An 11799-nucleotide genomic window follows, 5' to 3' on the forward strand; every position below is an offset into this window, starting at 1 on the left:
TTTATCCAACACCATTTGTTAAATAGGGAATCTTTTCCCCACTCAGTGTTTTTAAGTGGCTTGTCAAAGATCACATAGAGGTAAGTAGCTGGGTTCATCTCTTGGTTCTCTATTCTGTTCCATGCATCTACCTCTCTGTTTTTGTGCCAATACTATGCTGTTTTGATCACAATGGATTTATAGTATAGTCTGATGTCTGGTAGCATGATTCCTCCTGCTTTGTTTTTGTTTCTGAGTAATGTCTTAGCTAATCGAGGTTTTTTCTGGTTCCATATAAAATGAAGTATTATTTTTTTGAGATCTTTAAAGTATGACAATGGAACTTTAATAGGGATTGCATTAAAATTATATATTTTTTAGGTAGTATAGACATTTTAACAATGTTAATTTTTCCCAGCCATGAGCAAGGTATGGTTTTCCATTTGTTAGTATTTTCAGCTATTTCTTTTCTTAGAGTTTCATAATTCTCTTTATAGAGATCTTTCATGTCCTTTGTTAGGTAAACTCCCAAATATTTCATCTTCTTTGGCACTAATGTGAATGGAATAGAGTTCTTAACTGTCTTTTCAACTTGACTATTGTTGGTATATATAAAGGCTACTGACTTATGGGTGTTGGTTTTGTAACCTGAGACACTGCTGTATTCTGATCACTTCTACGAGTTTTGTAGTAGAGTCCAGTTGTTTTCCAGGAATACAATTATGTCATCTGTGAAGGGTGAAAGTTTGATCTCTTCTGATTCTATGTGAATATCCTTGATTGCCTTTTCTTCCCTAATTGTGATGGCTAAAACTTCCATTACAATGTTAAAGAGTAATGGGGACAATGGACAACCTTGCCTGGTTCCTGATCTGAGTGGAAATGATTTCAATTTAATTCCATTCAATACTATATTGGCTGTAGATTTGCTGTAGATGGCCTCTATCAATTTAAGAAAAGTCCCTTCTATGCCAATTCTCTTAAGTGTTCTAATCATGAATGGATGCTGGATGTTGTCAAAAGGTTTTTCTGTGTCAACTGAGAGGATCATATGGTCTTTATTTTTTAATTTGTTTATGTGATGAATTACGTTTATATTTATGTATGTTGAACCAGCTTTGAGATCCTGGAATAAAACCCACTTGGTCATGGTGTATAATTTGTTTGATGTGTTGTTGGATTCTGTTAGGATCTTATTGAATATTTTTGCATCAATATTCATTAAAGATATTGGTCTATAATTTTCTTTTCTTGTTGGGTCTTTTCCTGGTTTGGGGATCAAGTGATGCTTGCTTCATAGAATGTGTTAGGTAGTATTCTGTCTTTTTTATATTTTGGAAAAGGTTAAGTAGTATAGGTATTAGTTCCTTTGTAAAAGTTTGGTAGAATTCTGATGTGAAGTCATCTGGTCGTGGGCTTTTCTTTTTAGGGAGATTTTGTATAGTTGATACTATTTCAGAGCTTGATATAGGCCTGTTCAATATTTCCACTTGGTTCTGATTAAGTCTCAGAAGGTGGCATGCTTCCAAGTATTGGTCGATTTCCTTCAGATTTTCATATTTCTGAGAGTAAAGTTTCTTGTAGTATTCATGGAGGATTTCTTGAATTTCTGAGGGGTCTGTTGTAATTTCATCTTTACCATTTATGATTGATGAAATTAGTGATTTAGCTCTTTTTTTCTTGGTTAGGTTGGCCAACAGCTTATCTGTTTTGTTGACCCTTTCATAAAACCAACTTTTTGATTTGTTAATCTGTTGTATAATCCTTCTGTTTTCAATTTCATTTAATTCTGCTCTAATTTTGGTTATTTCTCTTCTTCTGCTAGGTTTTGGATTGGAGTGTTCTTCTTTTTCCAGTTGCTTGAGATGTCCCATTAAGTTGTTAACTTCTTCTCTTTCCGTTTTCTTGAGGAAGGCTTGCAATGCGATAAATTTCCCTCTTAGGACTGCCTTTGCAGTATCCCAGAGGTTGTGATAACTCGTCTCTTCATTGTTGTTTAGTTCCAAGAATTTGATAATTTCCTTCTTGATCTCGTCTTTGACCCAAGTGTCATTAAGCATGAGGTTATTTAGCTTCCATGGTTTTGTTTGAGTCTGTGAGTTACTGTTGTTTCTGAGTTCAGCTTTTATTCCGTGGTGGTCTGAGAAGATGCAAGGGATAATTTCTACTCTTTTAAATTTGCTGAGTTTAGACTTGTGACCTAGAATGTGGTCTATTTTGGAGTATGTTCCATGGGCTGATGAGTAAAATGTGTACTCAGTTTTATTAGGGTGAAATTTTCTATAGATATCCATTAAATCCAAATGCTGGTTAGGTTTAGATCCAAGATTTCTTTGCTAAGCTTCTTGTTGGAGGATCTATCCAGCACTGCCAAAGGAGTATTAAAATCTCCAACTATGATGGAGCTGGGAGTAATCAGGTTGCTCATGTCTGTTAGAGTGTCTCTTATAAATCGAGGTGCATTCTGGTTGGGTACATAAATATTGATAATTGAAATCTCATTATATTGAGTATTACGCTTAACAAATATAAAGTGACCAACTTTATCCTTGCTCACTTTTGTTGGTTTAAAGCCTATTGTATCTGAAAATAAAATTGCAACACCTGCTTTTTTCTGCTTTCTATTTGCCTGGAATATAGATGACCATCCCTTCACCCTGAGTCTGTTTGTCTTTCAAAGTAAGGTGAGATCCTTGTATGCAACAGATATCTAGCCTGAGTTTTTATATCCAGTCAGTCAGCCTGTGCCTCTGTAGAGGGCAATTTAAGCCATTCACATTCATTGAGAATATTAATAATCCTGGTATAATTTTGGGTATCAAGTTTTTTGAAAGTCCAGTGGGCATCTTTAATCCTTTTGTCATTGTGGAGATTGGACTTTGATCAAAATTTTCTGGATGGATTTATTTATGTGGTGGAGGATTGCCCTGATCATTATGAAGGATAGGTCTGAGAATGTCCTGGAGGGCTGGTTTAGTTATGACAAATTTCTTCAACATGTGAATGTTGTTAAAGTATTTAATTTTTCCATCATAAATGAAACTTAGTTTAGCTGGATACAAGATTCTGAGTTGAAAGTTATTTTTTTTGAGGAGATTGAAGGTCGACGACCACCCTCTTCTGGCTTGAAAGGTATCAGCAGAGAGATCTGCAGTCATTCTAATATTCTTCTCCTTGTAAGTTAAGGTTTTCATGCATCTAGCTGCTTTCAGAATTTTCTTTTTCATGTTAACTTTAGTGAAGTTGATTATAACGTGCCTGGGGAATGTCTTGTTCAGGTTGAGTCACGCTGGGGTTCTGAAGCTGTCTGCTATCTGAATTTCAGGATCTCTTGGCATGTCTGGAATGTTCTCTTTCATCATTTCATACAGAAGAGCCTCTGTGTTTTGTGAGGCAACTTTGTCACCTTCAGGGATTCCTATAAGGTGAATATTAATTTTCTTCAAATTATCCCAGAGCTCTCTGAGCAAGTGATCTGTTTTTGCTCTCCATTTGTCTTGGTCTTTGATGTTTCGGCGTGTTCAAAATCTTTGTCTTCAGTGTCAGAGCTCCTCTCTTCTGCCTGGTCCATTCTCTGAACGAGGCCTTCAACTGTACTTTTCAAATCTTTGAAGGCTGCAACCTCTTGCTTTAGTATGTCATAGTCTTTGATCATTTTATCTTTGAAATTATTGAATTCTTGAGGCAGCTTTTGAATAATTTGAAATTCTAGTTCTCTCCTTTCCTCCATTCTGTTGATCTTATTTGCTATCCAGATTCTGAACTCAATTTCTGACATCTCAGACATCTGTTTGTGGAAGGGATCTTCAATTGCATTTGCCCTATTTTTCTTTGGGGGGTTTGATCTCTGGTTGTTCTGGTTACCAGAGTTCTTCTGCTGATTCGCCCCATGCTGAATTTGCACCTTTCCAAGACCATCCCGAAAACCGTTCTGCTGGTGTATTCTCCTGGTTCTCTCCTGGGTGTGTGTCACCAAGCCCCAGGGAAGCAGGGCTGGTGGCCTTGCAAGCAGCTGCGGGCTGGGCTGGGTCCTGGGTGTTCGCGGCCAAGCCCCTGTGGCCCGCGGCTACACAGGCAGCTGGCGGGCGGGACTCAGTCCTGAATGCCCTCTGCCAAGCCCCGCCCCAAGCAAGGAACATGGCCACATGAGCAGCTGGAGGGTGGGGCTCAGTCCTGGGTGTCAGCTGCCAGGCACCTGGGAAGCGGGGACGGCAGTTTGCCGGTTGGCAGGATTCAGTCCTGGGCACTCACGGGTAGCGATCCCCCAGAAAGTGGGGAAGGCAGCCTAGGAGATAGCCGAGTGCAGAATGAGCTGGCTGGAAGGATCGGTCCGCGCAGAGCAAGCATGGTTCAAGCAGTTCTCCCGGTGCAGGACTGGGGCATGGGCTTGGTCCCGCAGTGGTGGGGGGATGCTGCTCTTGGGTCTTCTCTCACTATCTCTGCTGGTAAGCGGGGGAGGGTGGACTGGAAACTCAAAATGGCAGTGCACTCACCAGTTCCACTTTTCTGCCTGGGAGAGGGTGTTCAGAGTCTCAGCAGGGTCCCTCCAGGGAGTAGACCCCACTATGGGTAGCTCTCACTTGTGGAGTGAGATAATAGGTCCTCAGTTTATCAATCGCCTGTAGGAGACTCAGAGGAGCAGTTGAAGAGAAAACAAAGGAAAAGCACAACTTTCTTAGGGGAGGGGATGGACATTTTTCCTTTGGGGTGTATTATGTACCTATAGATTGCCTTCTAGGAGTCACAGCTTGCCTCCGCAGAGGTGTCCTGCTGGTATCACTCTTCTCTCTTGGCTGAACTCTCAGTCTTTGACTTTGTTGGGTGTTTTCTGGACTTTATCCTTTCTTCTGGACCAGAGCTTCTGTTGGAGCTGGTACCTGTTGGCCATCTTGCCCCTCCCTCCCAGATATTTCTTATAACTCTCACTCCTAGCCATAGGCCACACGGGCTGCTACATACCAGCTTCTATATTTTACTTTATCTCATTTAATTCTCATAAAACCATATAAAATAACTGCCATTCATTTATTCATTCATTTTGGCATATGATTTTAATACATACCTACTATGTGCAGACATATAGTTATATAGACAATAGACTATATAGACAATAGTTATATAAGCTAATAGGTACTGTCATTTAGATGGCAATAAGTGCTAGGGTGACAATGAAACAAGCTGGTATGATGGAGGGTGGCTGAGCTAAAGAAGATGGCTTTAAATTGAGGAGGTGACATTTGGGCTAAGACTTGAGTTATAAGAAGAGTGTTTCAGGCAGAAGAAAGAGCAAATGCAAAGACCCAATGAGGAAAGGAGCTTGGTATATTCAAAAGGTAGGAACTGAGTCAGGGTGACCAGACTGTATTGATGAGGAGAGTAAACATGAAATAAAGTTGGAACCATGGAGGTCCGTAAGGCCTAGGGAAAGAATTTGGAGAATGGAAAGCTTTTGGGGGATTTTAAAAGCAGAGGAGTAAAATGATGCAATTTGTGTTTATTGTTGTTCTTTTTCTATGCTTCTTTGTTTTACAAGTGAGAAGTCCAGGTGCATAGAGGTTCTGGGACTTGCCCCAGGTCATTCAGCTGTTATGTGGCACAGGTGCATTGGCTCTGATTTGAACAACTCCAAATCCCAGGCTGTGCTATTTTCCATATTTTTGGACACCAGTTTTTCCCCCTCTACTCACACTATTACTACATATAAAACCATTGTATTAGTATGTTAAATAAAAATTTTTGGACTTGAAGTGTTTATTCTAAGTTTTTTTTTTTTTTTTCCCTGAAAAATAGGTTAGGGACACTGTGCTTCACTACATTTTGCTCTTAAGGCACTGAAGGAATTGATTTTTCTCTCATGTAGATTCTGATATTTAAAAGTCTTCTAGCAGCTACTTTTGTGAATTTTTTTAATTAAATTGTAGCTGTGTACATTAATGCATTTATGGGGTACAATGTGTTGGTTTTATATACAATTTGAAATACAACAAACTGGTTAACATAGCTTTCACTGCACTTTCTTAATTATTTCAGTGAGTTTTGCTGACTGTGTTGCCATTATATTTTGGATATTGGCTAGGCTAATGCACCAGAATGGTATGGTGGGCACTGGTGCATCTTAGTGAAAATTACAGAATATGGAAATAAACAATGTGGGAGCTCATTAGTGTTTTTTCCTGTGAACCTGAAAGAGTTATCAAATGAAGTCATTGAAAGGTTAAATCCTTTTCCTTTGTTCTTCTTATATAATTTAGTCCAAAAGATCATTAGATTGGGTTGTGCAAGGTTGGTATTAGCTAAATGTTCAGAGAAGGCAGGAACTGTGGGAATAGGGTGGGATGCTTTCGTGGCTCTGGCAGGACATTGCAGTCTAAGCGAGGTGAGGAGGGTGTCTACAGAATCTTGAGGTATTGAAGCTTGAGAGGGGTGACAAAGTTATCTACAGTGGGGAGGGGAGAATTGCAATAGAGATCAATTGCTATGAGCACACTGAGTACCCAGATATTGGTTCCTAAATACCACTGTTCACTAAAAGAAACCAGGGCTCCTTGGAGAAATGACTGATTTCAGAACCAGAGGAGTCAAAATACAGGATGAGCCTACAATCATCATGTTGTGCCTAAAATTAAGAATCAAAGAATGATGAAGATATGTCAAAAGGACATAGAGGATCACTGGAAGAGCCTCCCTCTGGCCAATCTAGGATAATCGCAGCATTGGAAAAGGTGGTAACAGATTATAACCCCATGAATAAAGCAAGAATATGAGTCCACATTAATATAAATAAGTAAATTAATTAACAAACAAACAACTTTAAAGTTTTTGAGGAATGGGATATTTATTCAGTCTCCTTATTATGAAATATATGTAAATTACAAAAGAAAAACAAGTGATTTAGTCTGGTATGTCTGCCAGGTTTATCGTTAACATAACTAGAAATGGGACAAATCAAAATTACACACACCCAATAAGCACAGGGAGAAGAACATAACATCACTTTTGGGATATTCCTGCCAAAGATGGACAACTTGAACCTAATAATGAGGATATATCAGAAGAACTAAAGTTGAAGGTCATTAACAACAATAACTAGCCAAGAAACAAATGAAAAAATGCTCAATGTCTCCAATCATCAGGAAAATGCAAATCAAAACCACATTGATATGTCACTTAACCCCAGTGGGAATGGCTTACATCACAAGGCCCCAAAACAACAGATGCAAACGTGGATGTGGAGAGAAATGAATACTCACGCTCTGTTGGTGGGAATTTAAAGTAATTCCATCTCTATGGAAAGTAGTATGGTGGTTCCTCAAAGAACTTGAAATAGACCTACTGTGATCCTCTATTAGAGATTTACCTAAAGGAAACAAAGATTTTATTAAATAATTTATTTAATAACATTTTATTAAAAAGACACTTGCACTTGAATGTGCAAACATGTGGAAACAGTCCAAGTGCCCATCAGTGCATGAATGGATTAATAAAATGTGGTATATGTATACCATGGAGTACTACTCAGCCATAACAAAAAGACGGTGACCTAGTATCTTTCATAAAAAACTGGATGGGATTAGAGATCATTCTCCTAAGTTAAGTATTGCAAGAATGGGAAAAAACAAATCACATGTGTTCAATACTAAATTAGAACTAGTCGATCAATATCTATGTGCTCATAGGGAAGCAAAACTCAGTGAAATTTGGGAGGAGGGAAGGGATGAAGGGGAAGGGTAAATTTCTACCCAATGGGTATTGTGAATGGGTTCATTACATACTTTCTAGATGAGGGGAACACCTATAACTTTGACTTAAAATTTATCAAAGCAAACTGTGTAACCAAAACATATGCATGTACCCCCATAATATACTGAAATAAACTAGAAAAAAAATAACTAGGCTGTCACATTAAAAAATGCCAAGGTCTCCCCTCTCCAAGGGGAGCTGAAGGGGATGTTGCAGAGTGAAGAAAGTTAAATAGTGACGACAGTTAACTGCAACCAGTGATTCAGAACTGGATCCTTTTGCTAGAAAAGCCATTACTGGGACAAGCGGATGAACCTAAATGGAGTCTGCGGGTGAGATGGTGTAGTGTTTCCATGCTGACTTCCAGATTATGATGGTCATAATTCCACTAAAACATTCACAGGGGTGATGAGGCAAAACACCAGCAACTGACTTTTGGGAGGTTCAAATGTGCTGTTCCTGCAACGTCTTTACATGTTTGTAATTGTTTCCAAATACAAAGTTTTTAACATTACATAAAAGCAAGCTGGAAGTTCAAGGAATTAGCACTGCTCACATGCTATAATTGTATTTAAAGTGACACCTTGTTAGGAAGCATGCTAGCTCTGAAACCAGACTGCCTGGGTTCAAATCCTAGTTCTGAGTGTCGTTGGGCAAGTGATTTATGCTCTCCATGCCTCAGTTTCCTCTTCTGCCATTGTACACGGGGGATAATAACCCATTGTTTAGGGTTGAGAGGAGACGTTAGTGAGATAATTGTGCAAAGACCTTGGAACGGATTCTGGCATATGGTAAATCGCCAACAAGTGTTAGCTGTTTTCATATTCTTCTTTAAGCAGGTAAAGTATCTATGAAAGTTAGACTCTTCAGTCTTTTAATAACACATCTGCATTGAATGAGCTCTAAGGAGGCTCCTCCTGGCACAGGGCTCCTCTCTCTGTCAATGGTGTTATAACTAAGCTCCAGTTTATATATGACTGATTATGTTATAAAAGTGAATTCCCATAAGCATGAGATTATGGAAACAGAGCTACAGACTTTCCTAAAAGCTATTGAGGAGACTATTGGTCCATCTTTGGCTCTCATCATGGTGAGATTTGGCCAGATGAAAATATGTTGATCACTTGTGCCCACAGCCAAGACATAAAGGGCCAGAAGTTAATTTCTGTGGGTTTGGAATACAGAATTGCTCATCGTAATTCCAGCTATAGAACTGGAAAGGACCTCAGAGATCACTGGATCCAGCCCTCTCATTTTGTAGTTGAGGGAACTGGAGAACAGAATAGTGAAAGATGCTGTAGGGAGGATCATACCACTGGAGATTGAGCTGGGAGATACCCAGATGCAGAAGTGAAATAGTTTGGGCCATGCTGAGGTCCCAGGAGAGAAGGGGAAAAGTGTGTGTGGAGAAGAAATTCACATCTTTCCAGTGGTGGTGGGAGGAATTTGTCAGATCCCAGGTAGGGGACCTGTGCTGTGGGATGCCTTGACCTTATACCCCCACCTAGGGGCTTCATTCCAATAGCCTGGTAAGTCTGGGATCCCCAGTTTTTCTCAGAAGGTCTGTATAAGGTGTCTCACACACCACAGGCACCACAGGCACCACAGACAAAACGCTGCCTGATCTTTTAATGGCCATCCCTGTGTTCTCGAAGGCTCTTATGTAACCAGGTAAGGTGTCAGGCCCTTAGCAGTGGGCTCCTGACTGATCTCTTCTGATTCAGTGGTTGAGCCAGATTCCTCAAGGGCTCTGGTCACTTTGTGTCCATTCCACATTTTAGGAGACTCCGACTATTTTTGGTAGAAAAACAAATATCCTCCCGGCTGCCAGGGAGTTTGCCAAGACACATCCTGATTCATTATACAACCACCAAGATACAAAGCCCTAAAAATAGGGAACTTGCTTTAATGTTTCGTTTGGCATCAGGATGCTGAGTTCATGTTAACTGCACTCAGTCTTTTAGACCGATTTCATTTGATTTCCTGGGTATTATGGTCTTTGGCTGTGGAGGGCAACTTCTTGTTTATCTTTATCTCTTCTTGGCTCCAGATTAAGGCTTTGTCCTTAAAAAAAAAAAGCAAACTTTTCTTTTTGCCACCCATCTGTTTAATAATTATTTTCCCTTTTCCTTTTTTTAGGTTACTTGTTATGCTGACTTACTATGTCTAAATAGAATGTCTATATTTGATCACATTGTTCATTTTAAAACTTTTTTCCTTGTTATTTGATTAGACTTTATAATATGTCAGTACTAGATCCCTCTCTAATGCAAGAATCAAAATTATTTTCATAAATCCCAGTAGGTTAGTGACAGTATCTGTATTTATCACTGAGATCCATTAAGGAAGAACCCTTTCCTGTTTTCATTTATGTCTTTGTTGGTGGGGGGAGGAGAAACATTAACTTTTTATTTCAGTCTAGATTTTTCGAAGTTGAACTTTTCCCCAGTTGGTATCCTTTATATTTTTATAAACTGCAAAAAGAATCTTGAGTAAAATGTATTTTGAGAATGAAAGTAAAGTGCAGTTGTTATGTGATTACATCTTCCAGCTGGGCACCATAGTGTGGCCTGGGGAAAGGGTTTGCTGCCGTGTGGACTGTGTTCTTCTTTCAGTCATTTTCCCTGCGGGCTTACCTGGTTGTTTATATCATTTCTTGACTGTCATCCAAATAAGCATTGTCATATAGCCCGTAATAGATGTGCTCTCTTTCTCTCTTTCCTTCCTCATAAAGTACACAGATTCATACACATACTGGTATTGCTGTACAGTTTCAAAGAAATCGCCTTTGGTACATGTTTGCAGTAGACTTTGTGCCTTACAGGCAACTAGGGGTTAACCATTACTGTGATTCCCACTTTGATTAGGTGACTCTTTCCACCAGCTGTGTTTGGATAAACTCTTGGGGAAACTGGGTTGAGTTGGTTCATTTAAATATAGTGATCGAACTCACATTTTAAGATACGTTACCTTTTCATGCTTGGCATGCAACCAGCCTGAGATTTTTCCTGTGTTTTGGCTGCAGAAGATAGGAAAAGCATGATTCAGGCATAGCGCTGGCCAGACCAAGTCTCTTTGGGGGCAGGCAATGTTCCTTTAACAACTATGATTTATTCATTGTATCATTTGTGAGGGTTTGGGGCACTTTTAAAAGATAATATGATTTCCGACTTTTAGAAACATTTCAAGTATAGTGCAAATAATGATCTAATTTGCTTATCTATCTCCATAGGTTCACGTTTTGGCTTATTGACTTTTTCCTTCTCTCTCAGTAAATTAGAGATCCTACACACGATTATTATTAAATACTTGAGTGTGTATTTTCTAAGATCAAGCATATTCCCTTTGGAAACCACACTATTATTATCAAAATCAGGACAATTGTTCTGTGTGTGTTTTTGAGGCAGAGTCTTGCTTTGTCACCCTGGCTAGAGTGCAGTGAGAAGGCAGTGATGTCATCATAGTTCACTGTAATGTCAAACTCCTGGGCTCAAATGCTTCTCCCACTTCAGCCTCCTGAGTAGTCAGGACTGCTGACACCCACCATTCTATCTATGAAGTTTTTCTATTTTTAGTAGAGATGGGATTTTGCTCTTGCTCAGGCTGGTTTTGAACTCCTAAGCGCAAGAGATCCTCCTGCCTTGGACTCCCAGAGTGCTGGGATTACAGGTGCGTACTAGTGCACCTGGCTAAAATTAGGAAATTTGACATTAGCATGATATTATTGATACTATTATCTAATCCACAGTCTAGATATACATTTTTTCATTTGTCTTAATATTGCCTCTATTTCAGTGATCAAATATGCTTGAAAACACAGTGTTTTGATTTTTCTACTCCTATGTTTTTTTGGCTATTTCCCCTACCATTATTGTATTATATTCAGTTGAACTGAAACTGTATTAAGAATTGTTCAGTTTCAGCTTGGCACCTGTAGCTCAGTGGCTAGGGTGCCAGCCACATACACTGGAGCTGGTGGGTTCAAATCCAGCCTCAGCCTGCCAAACAATGACAACTACAACCAAAAAATAGCCGGGTGTTGTGGCAGACGTTTGTAGTCTCAGCTACTTGGGAGGCTGA

Source organism: Otolemur garnettii, unplaced genomic scaffold (assembly GCF_000181295.1).
Source record: "Otolemur garnettii isolate 467f Iridium unplaced genomic scaffold, OtoGar3 scaffold00004, whole genome shotgun sequence".
NCBI classification, from domain to species: Eukaryota; Metazoa; Chordata; class Mammalia; order Primates; family Galagidae; genus Otolemur; species Otolemur garnettii.